The sequence below is a fragment of the Artibeus jamaicensis genome, unplaced genomic scaffold, assembly GCF_021234435.1.
Source record: "Artibeus jamaicensis isolate MK-2021 breed Jamaican fruit bat unplaced genomic scaffold, CSHL_Jam_final contig_1832, whole genome shotgun sequence".
NCBI classification, from domain to species: Eukaryota; Metazoa; Chordata; class Mammalia; order Chiroptera; family Phyllostomidae; genus Artibeus; species Artibeus jamaicensis.
The window spans coordinates 206,603-232,371 of record NW_026521362.1 but is presented as its reverse complement, the minus strand read 5'-3'; the positions used below and the strand labels follow the sequence as shown (position 1 = coordinate 232,371).

Below are 25,769 nucleotides of genomic sequence, written 5' to 3'. Positions count from 1 at the left end.
ACGCAATTCAAATCCTCATTTCCAGGAATAAAGCCACAGTGCCCAATACTTGCTTTGGGAAAATAAAAACAGGAGACTATGTGAACGCCAATTAAAATCGCTGATGGCTGTATTTCCCAGCCTCACCAGTTTACTGCTGTTAACATGTTACCCAGGCCGCACTTTAACTTAAATACAGGCTCCCAGGTCGGGACCGGCACACTTACCACTGGGTAAAGGCGAAAGCATGTGAACACTTCATGACAGCGTTCTCTGCCCCATCCGGATGGAGCACTTGATGTGTGAGACAAGGTGATGCTGAGAAGGGCCAGCTCTCCCACAACCCCAGTCAGGAGAGGCGGCTGCAGTCCTTGCTATTATTTTAATCACAATACAGGAATCCCCCGCTCCTCAAAGTTCACCTTACGCCACTTCACTTTTACGAAAGACCTACACTAGAATCTGTTTTTACTACCAGAAAGAAACCTGCAGGGCATTGTTGCTTTTATGAAAAAAAGCCCAAAAGGAAAATAGCACTTGCTTTTCAGGGAGTCCTTATAGAGGCAGCAGCACCCGGAGCAGCGAAGAGTAGCACCACCAAGCTCAAGCTGCCGTAGCTTTGAATTGTGTCTGTGAGCATCTGTGCCTTATCACCATTTATTTTGTGCATTCCTGCTTTTTAGTGTATGTTAATGTTATTTTGGGTTTTATGTGTTATTTGGTATGATTTAGTAGGTTATTTTGGGGGTCTGGGAATGCTCAAAAATTTTTCCATATAAATGAATGGTAATTGCTTTTCGCTTTATGCCATTTCAGCTCACAAAAGCTTTCCCAGAAATGCTCTAATTCGGATAGCGGGGGAAAAACCTGTATCAGAAATGAGAGTGGAAGCAGCAGAAAACAGAGGAGGGGATATACCTCAATCTTACTTGGGTTAACAACAATCATCTTTGCTTTAAATTGTCACCTAGGATCTTGTCAATCAGCCATTCAATCTTGTGTGCCTACTTCAAACAGGCACCAAGCTAAGTCAGAGTAGTGCAGTGAAATATTCCCCAAGTAATCATTACGTTAATGGTTATGTGTTTAATTTTATCTTTTTTACAAAAATTATGTATTGCATATGTAGGTGATAAAAATCTAAAAAAAAAAGATTGGCACCTGAACTCCAAAACCAGAATATCATCAATATGTGTCACCTACCTACCTCCTCCACCCTCATCCCCACATCCCAGCAAAACATTCGCTCTTACATACACACACCAGGTAATTACTACCCTGAATTTGGGGTTTTAACAGCAGCACGAATGCATCTTTTTAATCACCTCCTATACCTAACAAGTGAGTTGTCTAAGTATGGCAGTGATATATTGTTTCCTCTTAAAAGCTGATGTCTAGCTTCCTGTTAACAGGAAGCTAAACAACAAAACAAACAAGCAAGCAGAAAAAAAAAACAAAGACACTGAAATAGAGAACAAGGGGATAGTGACCAGAGGGGAGAAGGAAGGGAAGTTAAGGGGCAAAGGGGGAGGGATTTGGAGGAACAAATAGGAAGGACACAGGGACGAGAACTAAGGGGGGTGGAAATGGGAGGGAGGTGGGGAGCACGGGGCGGGGGAGGCTGGGATGGGAAAAATAGACAAAAAACTGTACTTGAAAAATAACTAAATAAAATTAATTTAAAAAAATAAAAATAAATAAACAGTGAAAAAAAAAGCTGATGTCTTTAAAAAGATGACTGTTGCTTTAAAAAAAACTTGTAATAGACTAAATTAGACTTAGCTATGGTAAACTCATGAAGACAGTGTATAAATGAATGAAATTTGGAAAACGCTGGTGAAAGTGGCAAGAGCATGAGTTCTGGAATCCCACAATCTCCCAATTCAAGTCCCTGCTCCACCACTGACGAGCTCTACAACTTTGGGCACTCAATTTTAACAAGCCTCAATTTCTTACCATAAAGAAGTAAAAAATAATAAAACATATGGTGTTATAAAGCGTAGTGAAAAAGTGCATGTAAAGAAAGAGCTAAACACTGTGCCTGGTACATACCCAGCCCTCCTCCACCACCCATCATGTCAGTCATCGAGTTCACTCAAACTGTATCAAAAGGCTTTGCCAATATCAACAGTTCACTTCTCTCTAAATTCTAACAAGTCGTGTGTTGATGTCTTCACATAAAAATCAACCAGGATGTAGGGACCCAACGGCAGAACAAGCACGGAGGACAGCTGCCAGGTCCCAGCTCCTCTTTGTCTAAAGCCCCACATACGGGCACTGATTCCATCCTCACCTCAAGACCCGAAGAGCAGGCGTTTTCCTGTTTTCTTCAAATCCATTTCTGCCTGGTTCCTCCCTCTCCCAGACGACTTCACTACTCAATCCAATCTTACCTGGAAGCCTGTCGTGATCATCACAAGACTAGTTCAGTGTAATCTAGAGTGAGACAGAGACCTACTTTGTATTTACTGAATCAATCAGTTATCTGTTCCATGGACAGGTACAAAAATTTGGAAAATCACTGTTTTGGAAAAAAATCATCACAATGCTATTAATGGAATTAAGTCCCTCACTTTCGAAACTAAATGCAGGCATACCTCGTTTTCTTGTACTTCGCTTTATTGTGTTCCAAAGGCATCACGTTTTTTACAAAGTGAATGCAAGACCCTCCGCCTCCACTGTTCTGCAGTATTCCCTTTATTGTGATGGTCTGGAAAAGCACTTGAAATACCTCGGAGGTATGCCTATAACTACATTCCTGAAAGTGGCATACTCCTCCATCTTTACTCCATATCCTTACTATTCTTTTAAATTATTTAAGAGATAACGTGAAACTTGTTGGATCCAAGTGATCTCTCTTCCAAGCTACAAAAGTTGTAGCGCTACTACCTAATCAAGTTTAGGTATTTCAAGTAATATTTACCTATACTGCTAGAAAAAAGAGAGCATGAACCTAATCCAGATCCATCCCAGCCCTGAGTTTTGCCATGTCTCTAGAGTTTATTGCAGCATCATTCACCGCCTTTGAGTAATTTGCATGAGGAGTAACAGTACAAATGCTATTATCCAACACACAATTCCATCAATTTAGGGCCTACGCACTTCAGCTTCAAAAGACTTCTACTTTTTTTATTGCAGGACAGAAAACAAACACAACTGAATTTTTTTAGAAGTGATTCGGTGTCAGAAGCCTGGTGATCCAGATCTTGTCCAGGCCTAAGATAACTTCCTGACCGGAGTCCCCATCAGTGAAACGGGTAAAGTCCATATTTCCTACTTAAGCATACTGTAAAGCTGGATGGCAAGCCCAGTGTCTGAGGTCAGCACAAGTCTAGTGTCTGCTGGCTGCCCAACCCTGGGCCCCTGGCCAGCCACCCACCTCCAGAGACAAGTGCCAGGACATAGTATAGTGTTTCCATTTAAGGCCCGCCACTTGGATCAGACCATCTCTGAAATGTCTTACCACCTTTCCAGGAAGAAATTTGGGGGAGGAAAGGGAGGCACTATTTTTTTGCCACCACCTTCCCCTGTGCTGTCAGAGCAGTATGCATCTCTGGACAGAGTTCTTTAAAACGAGTGGGTTACGTCTTAATTTGAGATGTCTTTTCAAAAAGATAGAAAATATGCCTGAGATCCACCCTTTTTCTCATCACGTAACTCCCATCTCACATTTTTTTTTAAAGCCCAATAAAATTACTAAATCCATTGTATTACTTTGCTCCTCTCACCAAAAGCCAAATTAAGCACAACTTTTTAACCTTAGGCGTTTCTTCCACTACCAAATGGAATGTTTTCTTCCCTAAGTAGCTTCCTCTACAGCTACTCTCCCATGCAAGTAGCGTTCGAACCTCCAGGGAAAAGGGGGTGGGGGTGAGAGACGTATCTGGCACAAACTGGACAGAGCTGAGCCAGTCTAGAAGCAGACGGAAGTTAGTGAATCCGGCGGCCCCAGAGGCCCACGTCTCTCCCCAGCGCGCCAAGGGTTCTAGCCTCAGTGTTTTGGTTACAGTGTTGAAGGAAGGGTTTTTAACTTGGCAAAGTACCGTGCAACATCTGTAACCACATTTGCCTTCTGGGGATCGGAAGATGAATCCCACATTCCTGGCTTTGAAGCTTTTTGAAACTGCAGCTAGGAAGAACGGAGGGAGGGAGGGAGTTGAGCAGAGTTTATTGGCTGTCTCTCCAGCAGAAAATTCTTCTTGGAAGAGATGGATATTTGGAAGGTGGGGGGTGTTTCACCCATCCTTTACTTCCTAGCAAGCTCAGCTAGGAAGGTGAGCCCCTTGGCCGGGCTGCCAGATCGATTTACAAGTCACAGGCGCACATCCTGAAGGAGTTCATTACATACATATACATATACATACACACAGACACACACACACTGCAAACCAGAGACCCCCATTCCGTGCCTCTGCCCTCTCCGACATCCCACAAGCAGTTCAGGCCCAAAGCAAGACAGTTTTGCTCCTCGGCTGCTTCCCCCACCGAGAGTGGATCGAGCTTGGGGGAGAAAAGAATGAAAGCGAGGGGGAGGCACTGCAGACACCCACCCACCCACCCCCAATCCCTGCCTCTACTCCCGCTAGGTTCCCTCCTCCTCCCATCCACCCGGCCCCCGCAGGCGCGGCCGGCGACCTGCCCTCACCTCTAGTCCCGCCACGGCCGGGGGCTGAGCCGGGGGAGGCGGAGTGCGAGCCAGCCGGGCGCTGCAGGTCGGCGCGGGGCGGGGCGGTGCAGCCGGCGAGGGAGCCCGGAACTCTGCGGGGCCGGGAACCGGCGGCCGGCCCCCAACGACGGCGGCGAATGCGGCGAAGCGGTGCGTGGGGCCAAGGGCTAACCAGCCCGCGGACCGGCGCGGCTGGCCGAGGAGCAGGCTGGCAGCGGCAGCGGCAGCAGCGGCAGCCACCCGGGGAAAAGAGCTGAGGGAGGGAGGAGAGGCGGGGTGAAGTGGAGGAGGTGGGGAAGGAAGGGGAGGGGGGCGGGCGGAATAAACTTCCCGAGGCGCAGCGGCACGGGCGGGGAAGACGCCGCTGGCGGGACGAGCCGGCCGGGTGGGGGCTCGCCCGGGGGTCGATGGGGAGACGGTCACAGAGAGTAGGAAAGTTCCCCCGGCGCGGAGGGGGAGGCTGCCGCGGCGGCAGCGGCTGCAAAGAGCAGGAGCCGGAGCGGGAGGAGGAGAAGAAGGAAGTGGCTACGGAGCGCTCGGCCAATGAGTGTCTGGAGCTGTGATTAACCAGGCAGCAACACATCATTTCCTCCCGGCGCAGATCCAGGGAGCCGGGAGGGAGAAGGAAGGCGGCGGGGCGGGGCCGCCCCGCGCCCCCTGCAGGCGCCCAGCCAGGAGCAAGCCCGCCGAGCCCTGCAGAGCCTGACCCCGTCGCCCCCGGCGCGCCCCGCGCTGTCTCGCCTGCCCCGAGGAGGCTGTGAGCGCGCCGCCCGCGGGGCTTTTCGGAGGCGGGGTGGCGGCCCGGCAGGCCCGAGCCGGGCTCCGGTGGCCGGGGTGGGAGGAGGAGAGGCGGCGCGGCGCGGGTGAGTGCCCAGGTAGGCGCGGGCGGGGCCGTCTGGACAGCTCTCGGGGCGGGCGGGCGGGCGGGCGAGCGGACTGGAGGGCTGACGGGCTGGCCGCCTCCCGGGCCCCGGGACTGCGGGTGGCGCGCGGCTGGAGTTCTGCTTGTCAGATAGGCTGGATTCTCAGAGAGAAGCCTCAGCGTTCTCATCCAAGCCATTTCTGATCTGCCTTAAAATCCCCTTCCACTTTGCTCATTTCTTCTCAAGGTCCGGGATTATGCAGGAGCTTGCCATTTTCGCAGTCTTCCTTCTTAGTAAAAATGAGCCGGGGGTGGCCTGCAGTAATCTAGCCCTGTCCTAGGCGCCATGGGAGTTTACAATGGAAAGGAAGGAACATTCTCCGACGAAGAAGGGCTGACAACCTCGGTCCTTAGATACACAAAAACACTCCAGTGTGCTAATATTATCCAGAGCATCAAAAAGGCATGCAAGGATCAAATTTTGCTTAGTGCTTGCGAGTGAAGGAAAGCCATTTTCTCTGCCCTCTAGAAGCTTATAATGTACAGTCCTCTCACAAAGCAAAATAAAAGCACGAAAGCCATAAATGGAGATGCCATAAAGTATTTTTATCTCTACAGGTTCATTTATGCAGCAGACATTTGTGGGGTGACTGCCTGCAGTACTGCAAAGGCTTGCAAAGGAAATGGAAGATGTGGGCCCTGCAGGTCAGGAGTTTACAATCAAATTAGAAACACAAGGGATGTATACATGAAACAGCTAGAAAATAATCTCCCAAGTATTACAGGAGCAAGAATATGGAGAAGGCTGGGGACAGTTTTTTTTTTTTTTCAAAAAGGGAAGGGCTTTGTTCCTATGTGATTGGTGAGGATCAGGAGAGGAAATTCCAGGTCAGAACAAGAGTGCCTAGATATATCCTTGCTCTTTAGAGAAATATAACAGGAACCTCATTGTTACTTGGCCAGTTACAAACTGTGTGACCTTGGGCCCATTTTTAACCTCTCTAAGAACGGGTTTGTTGTACTGTTCACATGATATTACATGCAGAAGCTCTTCAAGCTGCTATGTTAATGTTTCTCAGTCTTGTACAGAGTCTTCATTTTACTGTCCTCTTGTTGGTAACTTTCTGTATAGTATCCTCTAGTCTGGAAGCCCCATGAGGGCAGGGACCAGGTTTGGTTGTGTTTACCAGGTAACATCATGCCTAGCACAGGGGCACATGTAGGTGCTCAATAAAGGTTTGCTGAATAAGTGAATAAATCAACTAGCGAATCCTGTTATGGTTTTAACTGTTCCTTTTTGTCTGTTCCTTCAGCACTGGTTCCTTCTTACTGTGTGGCTGGCTCAATGCAAAAAATTCTCTAACCCTGACTTTCCTGTGCTAACATGTATTCCAGGAGTCTATCTGGAAGGATTCTCAGTAGTTCTTGTGGCATTATAACATAAATTGATTGATTGATTGATTGATTGATTGATCGAAAGACACAAGCCTCATCCACACAAGGATACTGCCCTTCGGCTTGGACACCTTAATCCAAGGTTCCTCAACCTTGGTATTGTTGACATATTTGGCTGAATAGTTGTTGGGAGGTGTTGTCTGGTGCACAGTAAGATATTTGGCATCATCTTTGACCCTTATCCATTAGATGCAAACAGGATACCTTCCCTCCATAGTTGTGACAACAAAAAATGTCTCTAGACATTGCCAGGTGTCTCCTGGGGGCAAAATAGCCCCGTGCTGGGATCCACTGCCTTACCCCAACATGTAACCCAGTGATTTAACTCTGGTGGAAAACACACCACTAAAGTAACTTGGAAGAAATACATCTTCTGTTATTCTAAGATTCTCAGATCTCCTCCGTCATATGTTTCAAGGAGCAGGATTCTTGTTAATTAATTGCCTGCTGCATTGTGAATTGGCATCTCTTCTGTTTTCTGCATATCCTCCTCCCTTACGCCCAGATCAACATGTTCATTTCTAAAAGTCAACAGCTTTCAAAAACTATTAAGAAACAGGGTCTTGAACAACCTAAAAGTCCTGTACAGTATTTTCCTATAAAATTTGGAGAATTTATTTTATAAAATTTTGCAGAAAGCTTTGTTGTTATGATTAAGCTCTCAGACTTACAGGAAATAGCTGTGGCTTCTCTGCACAAAGATGTGATACAGAATATAAATTGTAATTTTTAAATGATTTTATTTAATGTATTTAAGTATGCAACTACATCGAATGATTTTCTTTCATCTTGAAGCTATTTCTTTTTGGTTCTATAGAGTTTTATCATGGTATAAGAGAACACGGTTTATTAAAACCTATAAAGAAAAAGTCAGCTTAGTTATACATATCAACTTCCAGCAGCAGTTTGGTGTGGTGTATGAGAGTGTTGTTTTGGTGAGAATCCTGATTGATTAATGTACTGCTGTTCAATTTCTAAAGGTTTCTTGAAGAAAAATAAAGATTAATGGTTGATGGAAAGAACATTTTCTGATAAGTCTGTTCCTCAGTATGGGCATGTAAAACCCAAAAATCCCTGCTCCTGGCAGGCAGTAGTACCGTGTTTCTGATGTGAGCAGACATTTTTGTTCAGCAAAACAGTATCATCTGTCTCATTAAATAAAGTTATTTGAAGCATTGGTTTTATAATTTTGTTCATGTTCAGTTTTTGTATAGTTGCATAACGGTTACAAGCATATGGAGAATCATTTACATCTACTTTAGTGATTGTTCACATTTAATTTAAGACCAGGTAGGCATTCAGGCTACTTAGAAAATGGGCAGAGTTTGAGGTTTGGATGTGGTTTATGGTAACCTGGTTCCCCTATTTCTATGTTGTTAGACTGGAACTAAGACTATACTCCTGGGGGCTCTCCAGGTGGTCTTCAGTTACAGTAATTTTCAAAGAAATTAATATAGTAAAGAAGTCAATGACACATATTCTTGTTCTTACGGATATCTACCATGCAGCCATCATCCCATTACCCTTTTTGCTAGGTACCTATAGGAGCATGCAGTTTACTCAAATGATATGGTAATAATAGTTTAAGGTGTTGCTAAAGGTCTATGGGAATTTTTTTCTTTTAAATACATTATCAAGTATTAGAAATGCTGACCCAGCTGCATCATAACTATATTTGGAGAATAATGAATTAAACAGCCTGGACATCTGGAATTTAGTCCTAATATTGAGGCCCTTAAAAAATCCAATGCTATGTTCCAAAGATCAAAGTCACTAGATCAAAATAGTAGGGTGTGGAAGAGAAAATCATAACCTAAAAGGATTACTGAAAGTCCCATCAGGCCTGGCACTCTTTTCCCTAAAAGGTAAACATTTAACCAGTCAGGACAGACACTTATTTACCTTCCAGTTAAACTTTCCCAGGTGTATGAATGACTCATTAATTGTTCATTTTATACAGGACTTAATTGGCTATCTATCATATTCAAGGAACTGTGGGAAGCTACACCACGTGAGTCTTCAAACTACCTACAGTTACTAACTACTTGGAAAGTTAATCCAGTCATTCCTGGCACAGAAGGTTACATGCAAACCAGTGTGTGGCTATGGGCCAACCATATGTTAAATGGGACATTACAAAACCATTGCAGAAGGGAAAGAGTATTCATCAAAGTGATGTTGAAGCACTTGAGGAAAAAATCCTGTTAGTACTTCCTCTCATACCTTTCCTGATACTATTTCCAGGAGGAATAAAGAGTTAAAAATTATTTTAAATTATAAATTAACTCAAAGCAATATAGGTAGATACTTATCTTTGGATGGGAAAAGGACTTTCTATATAAGTTACAGAAAAATAATAGTAAAGATTTGTTGGCTTGACTATGTAAAAATTTTTCCCTTGCTCTGGCCAGTGTGGCTCAGTTGGTTGTCCTGTAAACCAAAAGGTCATGGGTCCAATTTCCAGTCAGGACACGTGCCTGGGTTGCTCCCTAGTCAAAGCACATGCGAGAGGCAACCAACAGATGATCCAATTTCTCACGTCAATGTTTCTCTCCCTTCCCCTCCCCTCTCCTTTTCCTTCTCTCTAAGATCAATAAGCATGTCCTCAGTTGAGGAAAAAAAATTTTTCCCTACAATTTTTTCAAGGAACAATCAAAAGAAGGGTGGGGGTGGAAACCAACTAGTGAAACTACTTACTATATATACTCAAAAGGTTAAGATCTTTAATATATGAAAACTCTCACAAATCAATAAAACACACACTTTAATAGAAAGTTGGGCAGACATCATGAATAGACAAAGACAAAATTATTACTGGGTTGGCCAAAAAGTTCATCTCGTTTTTTTCCATAAAATAAAAGACACATTTTTCATTTCCACTAACAACTTTATTGATTTGGATATTTTGAGTATGTCGGCTACCTCTCTCTCTAGGCTTCTAGTGGGTAGAGGCCGGGGTGCTGCCAAACATCTTCCAATGCATAAGACAGTCCCACAGCAGAGAATTATTTGGCCAAAATGTCAATAGTACCAAGAAACTTGGCATGTCACTTTTAACACATTTGATTAGTCACAGCACCTTCTCCACACACTGCACAATTCCTTGCGTTTCAGTTGCATTTTTCCCTCTGGAAATAATAAAATACAACATGCTGAAAATGTTGCTTGTTTCTTCTAGCTTCAGTATTAAAATGGCTACACGAAAACTGAATGCACGCCAATAGGAGAACTGTCACAATACAATCTAACAAAATTGTTTCAAATGAAGTTAGACAACTAAGCACTACTAGAGCCATTGTATGGAAAAAAACAAATGAGCTTTTTGGCCAACCTGCTACATGAGAACATTAGGGGAAAGTTTATAAATTGAAGAAAAGGTAATGCAAATAAAACTGACATAAAATATTTCACACAACTTGTCGCCAATTGAACATATTCTCTAGTGGTAAGACTGACTTGATAAAGGACATTCAGTTCCCATGGAGAATGTAAACTAAAATAACTTTCTTGAAGACAATTAGGTGATATGTATCAAATGCCTTAAAATATATATACCCTTTGACACTTTAATCTTTTAGGAATTTGTGCTGTGAAAATAGCCACCAATTGCACAAAGACTTGTATAAAAAGATAATCATCATCTAACAATTTGAGAAATGCCAACAATAAAAAACAAATTGAAAAAAAAGGATTCAAAGGCAATATCTCAATTCCATAACCTGCATAAATGTATAAACATATGACTCACGGACACATATATGCCCAAATATGAAAGGATGTAAGAAAATGTTTCAGATGTGCAGTAATTATCTTTGGATCATGGATACGTTTGACTTACTTTCTTTACACATGTTGGTGTTTTCCAGCCTTTCTATAACATACTACTTTTATAAGCAGAAATAATGAACATTATAAAATAGAAATTCACATATTTTAAAAGCATATGGCAATCATGGAACAAAACCTAACTAGTGAAGAATGTATGTGGATTTGTATATGCAAAATGGGAGGTAAGGTGTGGAGAATGGATTGGAATTTGGTGTTGTACTCCTTCTAGGTCCATTTCAGAAGAAAATTTATCAGAGGACTCAGCCTTCGCTCATCCTTTATCTGCATCTTTGTGACCTTTTTGTGACCTTTCCCTTGTAACTTTGAGAACTATGGCCATCAGGCCTGTTTGTGGTCTTGCTCACATTCTGAAGCTGCTTGAGTTTCTAATTAACTGCGGTTAATTTAGCTATATTGTGGATATGTGGATTTTTAAAAGCTAGTCCCACAGATGAATTTCCTCAGGATGATAACACTAATTTCTTTCTCAAATTAAGCAAATACACTTCAGTATAATCTTGGTAGAATCCAAGGTCACAATGCCTTTTCATTTTTAGGGAGCATTCTTTCACCTGATTAGTCCCTCTGGGTCTTGGTATCATGAAGACATTTTCATGGATAAGGAATCAAATTTTTTAAAAAAGAAATCAAATTAATTTTAATTTTCCAAGTTCTTGTGTAGCCCCAATCTACCAATATCTAAAATCCGAAGGCTACCTTTTTATTAACTTCCTTATGTTGGGTGGAACTCCAGAGAGCAGCGGCTAAGGTTCATTACATACAGCTGAGGACTAGCTGTGTGGCTACAGGCAGGTGACTTCAGGTTATAGAGCTTAGCTTCTCCACAGGTATGAGGTGAGGACTGAGCTGCATGTCAGAGGTCTCCCAATGTTGAAATTCTGTAATTTGAGTTGGAGTCCCTAAGAAACGTGTTATCTGAAGGTGTTAATAGCCCCTTCCAGGAGGAGCTTAAGATTTGTAGGAACTGAGAGAAGGCCCGCGTGACTGGAGAGAAAGGAGCGTGCAGAGATGGACATAGAAGAGGACGGAGGTGACCCGGCCCGATCACGAGGGTCTCACAAGCACTGGGCAGAGGCCGTCGGGTTAAAATGGCTTAAGCAAGGGAATGAGTGGTGAGTTTGCTTAAGATCATTTATCAGTACACCCAAGACATCCATATTCCTTTATTTAAAAGATTTTTTCCTGATAATTATTTTATCCTTAAAAAAAAAGATACAATCCCAGCCAAGTGGCTAAGTGGGCTAGAGTGTCACCCTCACACCGAAAGGTTGCAGATTTGATTCCCACTTAGGACACGTACCCAGGTTGCATGTTTGAGCCCCAGTGAGGGCGTGTGTGGAAAGCATGATGTTTTTTTTTCTCACTCTCTCTCCCTCCCTTCTCTCTAAAGTCAAATTAAAAACATTTGGATGAGGGTTAAAAAAAGGAAAAGATACAAAATGCACAAGTACAAAAGGATATATTATATAGTGAAAAGTAAGTTCCAGATCCACCAGATTCCCAGACACCTAGTTTCCTCTCCTTAAGACCAAGTTCTATGTATCCTTACAGCAATATCATAGACATGTGAACGTATATGTGTATTCTCTTTTCTTTTAACAAAGATTAGTAACCTGCTGCATACTCTTTAATCCTTTGCTTTCCTATTGTTTCCATTACCATTTAGTCCTCTTACACCACATCCCCTCAGCAATCACCACACTGTTGTCCAGGCCCATGAGTCCTTTCTCCTTTTTGCTCAATCCCTCCACCCTCTCACCTCCCCCCACCACTAGCTGTCAGCCTGCTCTCCATTTATGAGTCTGTCCACATTTTCCTTATTAGTTCAGTTCATTAGATTCCATATATGAGTGAAATCATGTTTCTTTCTCCGACTGCTTATTTCACTTAGCATAATGTTGTCCAAGTCCATACTGTTGCAAAAGATTAAATTTTCTTTTTTATGGCTGAATTGTATTTCATTGCATAAATGTCCCATAGATGAGTGTTTTATCCACTCATCTGCTGATGAACATTTAGGCTGCTTCTGTATCTTGGTGATTGTAAATAATGCTGCAGTGAACATAAGGGTGCTTATGTTCTATTGAATTAGTGTTTGGGTTCCCTCAGATATATCCCCAGAAGTAGAATTGTTGCATCAAAAGGCAAATTCATTTTTAATTTTTTGAGGTATCTCCATCCTGCTTTGCACAGTGGCTGCACCAGTCTGCATTCCCACCAACCATGCCAAAGGGCTCCCCTTTCTCCACATACTTGCCAACACTTTTTATTTGTTGATTTATTGATGATGGCCATTTTGGCAGGTGTGATGTGATATCTCATTGTGGTTTTAATTTGCATCTCTCAGATGGCTAGAGATGTTGAGCATTTTTTCATACGTCTGTGGGCCTTCTGTATGTCCTCTTTGGAGAAGTGTGTACTCAGGTCCTTTGCCCTTTTTCATTGGGTTGCTTGGGTTTTTGGTGTTGAGTTTTGTAAGTACTTCATAAATGTTGGATATTAACCCCTTATCAGATGTATTGGAGAGTATGTTCTCCCAGTCACTGGGTTGTCTTTTTATTTTGTTGATGGTTTCCTTTGCTGTGCAAAAATTTTTAGTTTGATGTAGTCCCATTTATATTTTATTTTTGTTTCCCTTACCTGGAGAGATATATCTGATAAAAAAAATTGCCACAAGCAATGTCCAAGATTTTTCAGCCTATGTTTTCTTCTACGATTTTAATAGTTTGAGGTCTAACATTTAAGTCTTTGATCTATTTTGAATTAATTCTTGTGCATGGTATAAGAAGGTCATCTAGTATCATTTTTCCACATGTAACTGTCCAATTTTCTCAACACCATTTTTATTTATTTTTTTATAATTAATTTTATTTAGTTATTTTTCAAGTACAGTTTTTTGTCTATTTTTCCCATCCCAGCCTCCCCCGCCCCTTGCTCCCCACCTCCCTCCCATTTCCACCCCCCTTAGTTCTCGTCCCTGTGTCCTTCCTATTTGTTCCTCCAAATCCCTCCCCCTTTTTCCCCCTTAACTTCCCTTCCTTCTCCCCTCTGGTCACTGTCCCCTTGTTCTCTATTTCAGTGTCTTTGGTTTTTGTTTTTTTTTTTTCTGCTTGCTTGTTTTGTTGTTTAGCTTCCTGTTAAAGGTGAGATCATATGGTATTTGTCTTTCAGCACCTGGCCTATTTCACTCAGCATAATGCTTTCCAGTTCCATCCATGTTGTTGCAAATGGTAGTAGCTCCTAATTTCTCTCTGCAGCATAGAATTCCACTGTCAACACCATTTTTGAATAAATTATCCTCAGCCCATTGTATGTGGCTGCTTCCTCTGTCAAATATTAATTGACTATAAAGGCGTGGGTTTATTTCTGAGCTCTCTATTCTGTTCCATTGATCTATGTGTCTGTTTTTATGCCAGTACCGTGCTGTTTTGGTTACTATGGCCTTAGAGTATAGTTTCATATTAGACAGTATGATTCCTCGAACTTTGTTCTTTCTCAGGATCACTGTTGCTATGCAGGGCCTTTTGTGGTTACATATAAGTTTTTGAAATATTTGTCCTACTCCTATGAAATACATCATTGGAATTTTCATAAGAATTGTGTTGTATCTATAGATTGCTTTGGGTTATATGGACATTTTAATGCTGTTAATTTTTATCTGGGAACACAGAATGTGCTTCCACTTATTTATATCTTCTTCTATTTCTTTCTTCAATGTCTTATAATTTTCCATGTACAGGTCTTTTACATCCTTGGTTAGGTTTATTCCCGGGTATATCATTCTTTCTGTAGCAATTGTGAATGGGATTTGTTTTTAATTTGCCTTCTTGTTAGTTTGTTATTGGTATATAAAAATATAATTGATTTCTGGATATTAATTTTGTATCCTACTACTTTGCTGAATTCACTTATCATTTCTAGTCATTTCTTGGTGGAATCTTTGGGGTTAGTATCATGTCATCTGCAAACAATGAGTTTTACTTCTTCCTATCCAATTTGGATGCCTTTTATTTATTCTTCTTCTCTGATTGCTGTGGCTAGCACTTCCAGTAGTTTGTTGAATAAGAGGAGTGAAAGGAGACATCCCTATCTTGTTCCTGATCCTAAGGGGAACGCTTGTAGTTTTTGCCCATTGAGTGTGGTGCTGGCAGTGGGTTTGCCTTTGTTATGCTGAGGTGTGTTCCCTCTGCTCTCACTTTGATGAGAGATTTTTATCATAAATGGGTGCTGGATTTTATCAAATGCTCTTTCTGCATCTATTGATATGATCATGTGGTTTTTATCCATAATTTTATTTATGTGGTATATCACATTTATTGATTTGTGCTTTCTTGTTTTTAATCAACATATAACGGTATAACTTAAAGATTACCAGTCTTGCCTTAGCCAGTGTGGCCCAGTTGATTGGAATGTCATCCCATAAATGGAAAGGTTATGGGTTCAATTCCCAATCAGTGCACATGCCTAGGTTGTAAGTTCAGTCCCCAGTGGTGGTGTGTATGAGAGGCAACAATCATGTTTCTCTTTTACATTGATGTTTCTCTCCCCCTCTCTCCCTCCCTTCTCCTCTCTCTAAAATCAATAAGCATGCCCTCTGATGAGGATTAAAAAAAATAGGTTACCAATCCCTACTGGTAAATAGTCTTTGCTATTACGACAAAGTTACTACACCCAAGTTTTACTGTGGTTATGGTGTCCTCACTCAGAGAAGCACAGGCTTATAGAACTCTATGAAGGGGAACCCCAAAAACCCCAGAATTTGTTTATTAAAAAATATGTATTCTTATATCAGTCACCTGCAAGTCACCTCCATTTGGTGCATTGCACCTCTTGAGATGTCTTGTCCACTGCTCCAAACAGGTTTTGAACTCATTGATTTTGATGCCTTTCAGTGCCTCTTCCTTTTTTTTATTTCACCTCTTCCACGTAGGCAAAACTTTCTCTTTGAGGACTTTTGTCATCCAGGGAAACAAAAAAAGTCATTCCAGGTGAGATCAGGTGATTAGGGAGGGTGGAGCACACCGGTCATGCCAGTCTTGGTCAAAAACTGCTGAACACGCAGCATGACACGCAGCATGGCATGAGCAAGTGTGCTCAAATTACCCATCAGGAAATGGGCAAATGCACTGAAAGAGTCTTCAAAAAAATTCACTGAAACGCAGCCACTCACAACAACACTAGCTGGTACACTGATACAGATGGGTTCCTAGAATACTCACCTAGCTAGGGAAACCTATACTACAAGGAACCCACCCTTCAGAAGTTAATTCTGCTTTTTGCCCCCCCCACCACATAATCTTAAAGGTACCAAAATCTCATGTAGTCCTAGTCCTGCCTTTTACATGTGAAGAAGTTTGTCCCTAAAAAGGTCTCCTCAAGATATCACAGGTGGTTATGAAGCTGCCTCTGGAACTGGGTTCTCCTAATTACCCTCCAGTCCAATTATATTTTTTGATTATGAAGTTATACGTGTTATAATTAAAAATACTTTTAAAACAGTATGCGTGGTGTGATACAATTTAAATTCTTTAAGCAAGTATGCACAGCCTTGGCCAGGTGGCTCGGCTGGTTGGAGCATCATCTCATACACCAAAAGGATGCAGGTTTGATTCCCCATTAGGGCACATACCTAGGTCGTGGGTTGCATGAGGAAGGGATTGGGATTGATGGATGTTCCTCTGTCACATGGATGTTTCTCTCTCTCTCTCTCTTCCTCTTCTTCTCTCTCTAGAATCAATAAACATGTCCTTAGTTGAAGATTAAAAATAAAATGAAATCAAAGAAAATAAAATAAAAAATGTATGATGCACAGAAATGAGTTTGGAAAGATGGACGACAATGGTAACCTTGGGACGGTGGCCATGCAGTGACCTTTCATTTTGCACAGCAGCTTTATTGAGGTATAATGCACATACCACACATAGAACCCATTTCAAGTGTAAAGTCAGTGGGTGTTTAACATATTCACAGAGTTGCGCAACTATCACTGTAACCAATTTTAAAACATCACCCCCCCAGATAAAATCCTATAGACATTAGCAGTCTCTCATCACATTTATGCTTTTTATCCTTATGTTGTATTTTTCTACAAGTTTTGCAGTAATTATTACTTTTAGAATAAAAATAAACAAATATAGATAAAATTAAACCAATATTTGTTATAAAATAAATATACACAGGTAGGAGAGAAAAGTATTTCAAAGAAGGTAAAAATCACAATTTTACTCTTCCCAGGGTAAAGAGACATGTATTTTAGATACTGTTCTCTTGGTCTTTTCCATGCATGTCCATGTGTATAAACGTACGTGGTTTCCTCTTACTCCTTCCAGTTACATTGTGAACATTTTCAGGGGATGCTTTTGTGACAGATTTGAACCTGTGTATATACCACAGCTTTTAACAGCGTCTCATTATTTCCTTAGGATGGATTTCTAAAAGCAGGATTCTATGTCATATTTGCAATTGCTACATAATTTAAACTGTTTCCAGTGGCTTGTCCTGCTCATCACAACCTTCACTCCCATTGTCCCCATACCTCTGATCCTTGCCAATGTGGACATTTTTAAAATTCTGTGTTTTAATCTGCATGTATTTGATTGCTAATGAGGTTCTACCTTACTCATGAATATATCAACTGTTCGTATTTTTCTAATTTTCTTTTCAGTTAATAACCTTTACCTCTTTTTCCATTAGACTGTTACTGTTGTTTTTACTGATAAGAATATAAAAAGCTTTCTTTTTATCTTTCCTGTGGAGCACCGAAGGTAGAAATTCCAATCTATAAACAACTTTTAAAGATTAACATGTTTTTCACTCATTATTACCCACATTTTTGCAGAGGAACTGGCTCCCTTTCTCTAAGGGGCTTTTCACTTCTATGGTAACAAAGAAATTACTAGGGATAAAAGAGGGGGCAGTCTGAAATTTCTTACATTTTTATAAAATGGTTGTTTGCCAGTTTCATTCTAAAGCTCCAAAAATAGTATTATATTTACTACCAATAATATCAAAGCCACCTTTGATTTTCCTAGGTAGCCAGATAAGTTGTGTCCCACAAAATCCACCCATCCCTACACAGGGAAACATCACCCCTGAGCCAACGGCACAGGGACATACAAAATGCTCCAGGTGCCACCTCACTTCTTTCCCTGACAAACACGAGTCTGGGTGCCAGGGAACAGACTGGAGTTTAACTATGACTCAGTTCCTCCTAGTGTTCTACCGCAGAGTACAAAAGGTGACCAAATCCTCCAGTTTCTAACACAGAGATCTAATTCGGGAGGAAGGGAAGTAAACATCTCACTTTTTAACAGCTAAAGATGTTACACCGATCACATGTAAGAAACTGGAGTTTCAAAATATTAAATGTGAAAACATTTGACTCTCTTTCTAGTGGAGAGGATGTTGGGAGGGAAAAGAAGTGCATGCCGCAGAAAAGAGTGTAGAAGGCAGCGATTGTTCCTGGATAAAAAGTGGCCACGGAACCCATTTGGTGAAAAGAGGTAGGAAAAAGGCAACTTATTGATCTGAGTGACCAAGGTCAAGGTTCCCTGTTGAGGAAAAAAGGGTAGATTTGTTACAAATCCAGCATTCATCAGAAGTTCTTCCACCATGAATTCCCTGCTTCCACCTGGTGTTCAGTTAGTTGTGTACCAGGCTCCAGTAAAATTTAATAATCAATCACAGCCTCAATTAGACACTATTTGATTCTAAAAAATTTACAAATTACTTTCTATTTTTACAGTCCTCACTATTCGGCCTTTGAAATAGAATGACGGGGCTTTCTGTTTTGAAGAGGGGTATTTAAAAGTAAACTTTAGCCATTACATCGTTTGATTCCTGCATTTTTCAGCAAGCATCTCTGAAACATGCGGACAATTTGCTTACCCAGTCGTAATACTGTTAACCCACCCAACAAAATTAATGGATTCCCAACAAAATGAATGATTACTTGGTATGTCCAATCCCTAGTTCAGGTTCTGATTTCTAGATTTTCTCAGAAAAAAATATTTTATCAAATCAAGATCTAGACAATGCCTATATATATATGATTTGATTCTTGACCTTTTATTAAGTCTCCTTTAGTTTTGAGATCAATTAATCCTCCCTTTCTCTCCAACCCTCTTACTTTTGCTGTTGTTGTGATTGTCATTGACGATGATGATTTGATGCCCTGGATTTGTTGGTGAAAATGCACTCGTGGGTGCCACCTCTATTTTACTTTTAACTGCTGAAGAAAGCGAGGCTTAAAGAAGTACAGTGGGCCCTGGCCAATGTGGTTCAGTGGATTGAGCACCTGCCTGCGAACCAGGTCCCCTGCGAAGGGGTCACTGGTTTGATTCCCAATCAGGGAACATGCCTGGTTGCAGGCCAGGTCCCCAGTGGGGGGTGAGGGAGGGACAACCACACATTGATGTTTTTCTCTCTTTCTCTCTCCTTCACTTTCCCTCTCTCTAAAAATAAATGAAATCTTAAAAAAGAAAAACAAGTAGAGTGAATTCCCCCAAAAGAGATAGTTAATCAACTCAAAGTAGAGTTCTGGTCTCTGAGTCCCATTCCAGCAGGCCCCTCACCCTGGACCGTGTTGTCATGCCGTAGCCGGACGGTGTCTATCATGTGAGTGATCTGGTGGTTCCGAAGATGTTTTCACAAAAGCCTCATACCCTACTTTCTCCATGTTCGTTTACATTTAAAGTAATTTCAAAGTTAGTGCAGATTTAGAATGTATAGCTTGCTTTTCGCCAATGCCTGGCTCACTGAAGTTACTCTATAAATGTTACTTTCTGAAACTGTGCCAGAATTAATAGAAAAACTCTCAAGTTTCCCAAAAACAAACGAAAGCATGAAAATCTCATAGAAGATCAATAAGAAGTTCTAGTGCTTTCACTCAGAATCTGATGCAAAACTAATAAAACAGAAACACATGTACACATACCCCAAAAGTTAGGGTCAAATGTTAAAAACTTCAAAGACCTCAAAAACAAATTCACTTGCTGCAACCTGTTTTAGTTAAGCAGAGCTTGTATCTTCCTATTGGTAATAAAATCAGTACAGGGAATAAAGCGTGGTCATCGGCTCTGTCGATGTCCCCAGGAAGCACAAAGGTGGAGAGGACACAGGAAAACATGGCAGAAAACACATCCTTTCTAACCCATTTCTTACAGCCTCCAGAGAAGAGGGAGAGAATGAACAAAACCTTCCATCCATGTCAGAGGCTCCAACCTTGTCCTTTTTAACAAGCCAGCTAACAAAGCAGTTTTTTAAAACCAGTTTTAGCTAATAGGGACTTTTATTTGCATATGCTGTTTGCAATCCTCCTGTGTTCTAGAATTCTGATTAGAAATTGTTGCTTTCAAACACAACTCCCTCACATAAAAATGAAAAATTCTTGGCCACATTTTCCCCTCAGTCCTTACAGGGTTGTAAAACCAAGGGTCACCTACCACTCTCCAGAGTTTGTTTATTGCACTCCTTTATTATATCCAAAGAAGTTTAAAAATATTTTTTGTTACAATGGAATAGATTTTGCACGGTTGCTGCTGAATCTTTTCTTTTTCTTTTTGAGAAGGAAGGAAAAAAGCCACTTGTTTTGAAAAACATGTTTTTAAAATAATTTTATAGATTGCAGATTTTGTAAATGATCATGTTAATTGTTGCGAGGGGGTTCCCAACCTTGTTAATGTCCCCTTAGCATTAGGCTTTTGTTCCCCAGCTTTGAATATGTCATTTTCTCCCACAGACTGCATTTCTAGGGTATAATTGCTGTCTCCATGTAAAAGACAACTCATGTGCATAAATTTCCACTCACTAAAACAAGCCTCTGCCGCCCCCTAATTTTAATGCAGATGTGATCCAGGGGGTAGAGTTACTCTTACTTCCCCAAGCAAAATGAACAGATTACACATTAAATATTGTCTTTGGAACCAGGTGCACAGAAACAACCAATTACCTAGACAGCTCATCAAGTCCTGATATGTTTACCACATTGTTTTTTGTTTTCTCTTTAAACATTTGGTGAATTATTCTGAGGCTTTCATTTCTCTCTAATGAACAGAATATGCTTATTAATAAAGGCCCCCTTTGTGTGACTCACAACAGTTGACTCACAAAGGCCTTTAAAACCACGTTGAAAGTTTCTGAACTGAACTTGAGTTCCTGAGAGGACAAAGCCTCCTTACTCTAGAGCATATACTACTTCCGGTTCTTCCTCTTTGCTAAATAATTAATATCTAGAAATAAAGGAGGAAAAGGGGCGTGAATTTGTGAAGAAGGAAGATGGAGGGAAGGTGCTCTGTCCCTCCTTTAGAACATTTTTTTATCATTCATACTTAGAAGACAGTATCCATATTAATGTATCAGATTTTGGTCACTGGTCACTATACTATCCTGAATTTTTATGCATAGCATCATATCCCAGGGTTTTTAACCGAAAATGCTGATGAATTCAAGAGCTCTTTCAAGACTTGCTTCTGTTATTCCAAGAGACTTTTACCACTTCCTGAGGAGGGGCTGTTTTAAATTTCCACAAAGTCATTAACCTCCCAAAGAATGTGAAGAATAAATAGAGGGTACGGCAGCCGAGATGCAATTGGTGCACACTGTTGAGAGGCTGGTGGCAGGAGGCTTTGCGGTGGGCAGGCCCCACAGTGGAAGAAGATGTTATTGGAAACCCCTGCAAAGGCTTAGGGTGAGTGGTCTGGAGATCAACAGTCTGCTGCTTGAGTGGTTAAGTAAGACCGACTTGGTGAGAGCAACCCAGCCCTTAGACTGTTTATCCTCTGAGCTCCCTTTGGGAACTGGGGGGTGGGGGTGGGGGAGGTGCTTCTAAGTGAAGCAGGTGAAAATGTACAAGAGAATCAACCCTATACGTGTGTGTATGTGACTGGGGGCACAAACTCAGTGTAAGTCTTATGTTTTTCTTTTTAATAAAAAAAAGTTAAGACATTTTAAAGAAGGTGAAATTTTCAGATGTGGGACGGGACTAGAAAAAGAACTTTAAATCATGAAGAATGCTGCAACTTACTCTCACACATTATGGCCAAGTTGGAAGTTGGTACGTGGTCTGTGGGGGGCAACTTGATACTATATCACGGGATTGCAAAAGCACATGCCCTTTGACCTTGCAATTCCATTTCAGGAATATTCCCTGTACGTACCCTTTCCCAACTGTGAAATTATGTATGTACAAGGTTTTCGTTCTAGCACTATATGTAAAAGTCAGAGGTTGAAAGCTTTCTACATGTATCAATAGGACACTGAGTCCCTAAATTACGATATGTCCTCACAGTGGAACACTATGAAGCCTTAGAAAAATAAGGAAATTCTCAGTGTATTGATATGAATGCCTCAATATAGTAGTAACTGGGGTAGAGGGGAAGCAAAGTTCAAGAAATTGGGTCATATGCTACCATTTGAGTTAAAAAGAAGAGACATCTATAGTAGATAGTATAATTGGACAAAATTCTTGTAGTGGCAAGGAGGGGGGTGGAGAGTGGGTGATAGAAATAAGTGGAATGCAGAGACAGGAATAAGATATTTCACTACTCTGAATAGCAAAGAGCTCAAAGTTTAAAAGGAAAAACACTACATCTAGAGAAAGGCAGTCCTCGTTTTGCACGCTGGTGCTAGCACTTTCTGACTCTATAACCTCCATTTCCTTTTCTTTTTTATGTATTTTATGGAGATTTTATGTATTTATTTTCAAAAAGAGGGAGAAAAACATTGATTGGTTGCCTCCTGCACACCCCCAACTGAGGACCAGCCCACAACCCAGGCATGTGCCCTGACTAGGAGCCAAGCCAGCAACCCTTTGGTACATGGGCTGGTGCTCGATCCACTGAGCCACACCAACCAGGGCTCAGTTTCCTTTTCTTTAAGTGAGGATAATGCTCCCTTCCCCGTGGGGGAGCTGAGGAGATTAGATGAGGACACACAGAGGGCACGGGGTGGGAGGGGTACAGGGCCTGGGGTATGTTCAGTATATGCTCGTGGTTACTTTTCCTTCTCTTATTAATATTAGCACCACATTTCTCACCAATAACTGGATATTTGGGGACAAGGTTGGAAAGTGATAGCAGGAGTTATGGAAGTGGTTACTAAACCAGAGCCCTTTCAGCTCCAAAGGGGTCTCCTGAAGGAGTCCATATCATCAAAAGCATGTACAGCTCACCTCTTCTCTGCACCTGGCACTCTTGTCTGAAGAGTTATTAACCAATAAAGACCCTCTCCTGAGTTTTATATCATGCACCTCTCTATCCAGGTTCTGATGAAAAATGGAAAGATGCTGATTGGTCTGGCTTAGGGGAAGGTGCCTCTGTCTGGGCCAGCCCTCAACGGCCCCTCAGGAAATTCAGCTCTCCCAGGGACCACACTGTTGGAGAGGGGAGCAGAGGAGCCCGAGGTGGGAGAGAGAACATCTGCTGGGCAAGAAATTGCAGTCCCAACTACAGAGTGTTCTGCAGTATTTCTGATTTTAAAAAAGGGAGGGGGCAGGGAAGAGAATGGATGTTTTCGGTACTCCCTACATGATCGCAGGCAGCAGGCTGGGTGGTTTTGCCTCGGGCGGGCAGTGAAGGAAGACAGTGTTCCTCCCTGATACATGAACTTAAGAAAGCACAGGATAATTTGCCAAGCCAGTGGACAAAAACCTTGAATTTATGGACCTGAAATCTCCAGGAATGCACAAATGTATTCCAAGTGGTCCTGAGAACCCAGAAATTGTATCCAGGAGTTGGTTTGTATATGGGAAGGCCCATTTTTCTGGGGGAATTCAGAAGTTTCATCACACTCTCAAAGAAGGCTGTGATCACAACAGGACTGTCAGCCCCTTCAAGGCTGATGAGGACAGAGCGCTGGGACCCAGGAACCATGATGCCTCCGACATCGGAAGCAGAGGCCCATCCAAAAAGGCTTTCTTTCAAAAAAAGAACACAGAATAAAAGAGCTACTGCTGTCCTATAGGAGGCTCTTAAGCCACCATTGTTGCACTTGTTTTTGTTCTGCTGTAATCACTTTTATTGTAACTGAGGGCTCTTCTTTAAATTTGTTTACTTTTTCAACACCAATGCCTGGGTTAGCCTCACTTCATGCAAAAAATGTCTGTGAAATCATAAGTATATTGTGCCATTTGTATTTTTTTCCTAATATAGTGTAAGAAACGTATTGCTTTTAAAATTAAAGATGTTTGTATCATTTCCAAAATCACTCATTGCATACACAGAGGTGGGCTTATGGCACCTCGGCAAACACAGTCTCTAGGGATTCTAAAATTCACATCACACATTCCATTTTATAGAGAATGAACTTGAGGCATGAGGCAATTAATGGAACTTATTAGAGATTCTAAGCAAATGTGGAACAACTTTAAGTCCAGTACTGGGCAACGCTGTATCCGCTGATGCCTGGGCCAGGCTGACGATCTCACTGCTATGCATGCAGTTTACAGAGATTGTTTAATGTTCTCGTACATCTTCACATGCAGAGAATCAACTAGACTGGAGTAAAAACTTGATCAATTTAGTACTCTGCTAATGATCCCAGCAACTGAGGAGGAGGCAAAAGCCAGTGAGTTTCTCTCTACTCAAATTCCATCTCATTTTTATTTTCTCTTAATGTTTTTTTTTTGAATCCCAAGTTCCAAAACCTGTCCCCTATTATGCAGTGCAAACGAGAACAGATGGGGAAAAGTTATGTTGGAAAGGGCTTTGGAGGGCCACAGAGAAGAGAAATATGACTACTCAATGTGTCACACACCAACTTGCAGCTGCCACCAGTCCTGCCACGATGCACGATGCGCTGCGAATGGAACCCGCGAGCCCGCCCAGGGTACTCGGGAGGAGCCGGCAGACTGCAGGAGGGGAGCGCAGTGTCAGAACAGTCATTTTACTTGTGTTTCCTTGAAAATATGAATAAAGAGCCTAACAGCAGCACAGCCAACAAAAGAGATCGCTCCAAAGGGGCCAGCCTGGAAAACGGTGAGCTGTGCCCTGGTGTTTCCCAAGCGTTAGCCAACAATCGGTGTTAGCTTGCCTTTTTAGATCCAAGACATGCCTCAGCGTTTCTCAGAATTGCCATTCAGGCCTTCTTCTTGTCTAGAAATTATTTTTCTAGAAAGGTCTTACTAGCTTACATGCATGATGTGACCTGCCAGCAAGTATTTTTCAGCCCTCACAGGCTGCTTACGCATTCATTAAATTTTTCAAGGGCAAGGCAGCAGACCTGGTTCCAAAGGGCAGGCCTGCTAGTTACTAACTGAGATTTTGGGCAAGTCACCTAACTTCTATGAGCCTCTGGTCCACCAGCTACAAGATAGAACTAACCGAGTTATTTTCGAGGGCTTGGGGGTTCAAGGGAACGTGTGTGACTGTCTAGCACAAGTGCATTGCTCAACACATGGCAGCTATTATTACAGTGATTATCAGAAAGCACAAAAACTGTTGCTCTCTTGTTTCTTTGAGTTCAGTATAAACAGTGTGTGTGTGTGTGTGTGTGTGTGTGTGTGTGCGCACGCGTGTGTATAAGAATCCCCAAGTCTGTGTTGAAAGTAATTATGAAGTTAACATGGTTTAAACTACTTGATTTAAATGATGATTCAGGTCATACAGATGGTATCTGGAATCAAATCCTCATATTGAAAACAGTTGTATTATTAAGTCCTGCAGGGATTTCCTCTGAAATTGTGCTTGTCTTTGTAGAGTACGCATGTAAAGTCTCTGTATCATAAAACACTGTTTTTCTTCCCGGGGCAGTTCACAATTTACTTAGATCCAAATCCCTACGGGGGACGTGGCAATGCAGTTTCCTCAGCCTCCCTCAGACTGCACTTTCAACATCTCTAAGGTACGGAGATCAGGGATCCTCATTTTAAATAAAAATTATGGTGATTCTTAAGCACACTGAAATTTGAGAACCACTTCCGTAAGGATTAGGGACAATGATAATTCTAAATCTGAGTCATTT

At 41.7% G+C, this 25,769-nt stretch overlaps 1 protein-coding gene across 1 annotated transcript in view; it reads right to left on the bottom strand.

Annotated features, from left to right (window-relative positions):
* ACVR1 (activin A receptor type 1) overlaps positions 1-5,115 on the bottom strand; it is a 137,106-nt gene extending 131,991 nt beyond the window's left edge. Inside the window, exon 1 of the mRNA XM_037138326.2 lies at positions 4,625-5,115. The gene's annotated coding sequence lies outside the window, so the exon portion shown is untranslated. The remainder of the gene's footprint in view (positions 1-4,624) is intronic.
* Positions 5,116-25,769: the final 20,654 nt, after the last annotated feature.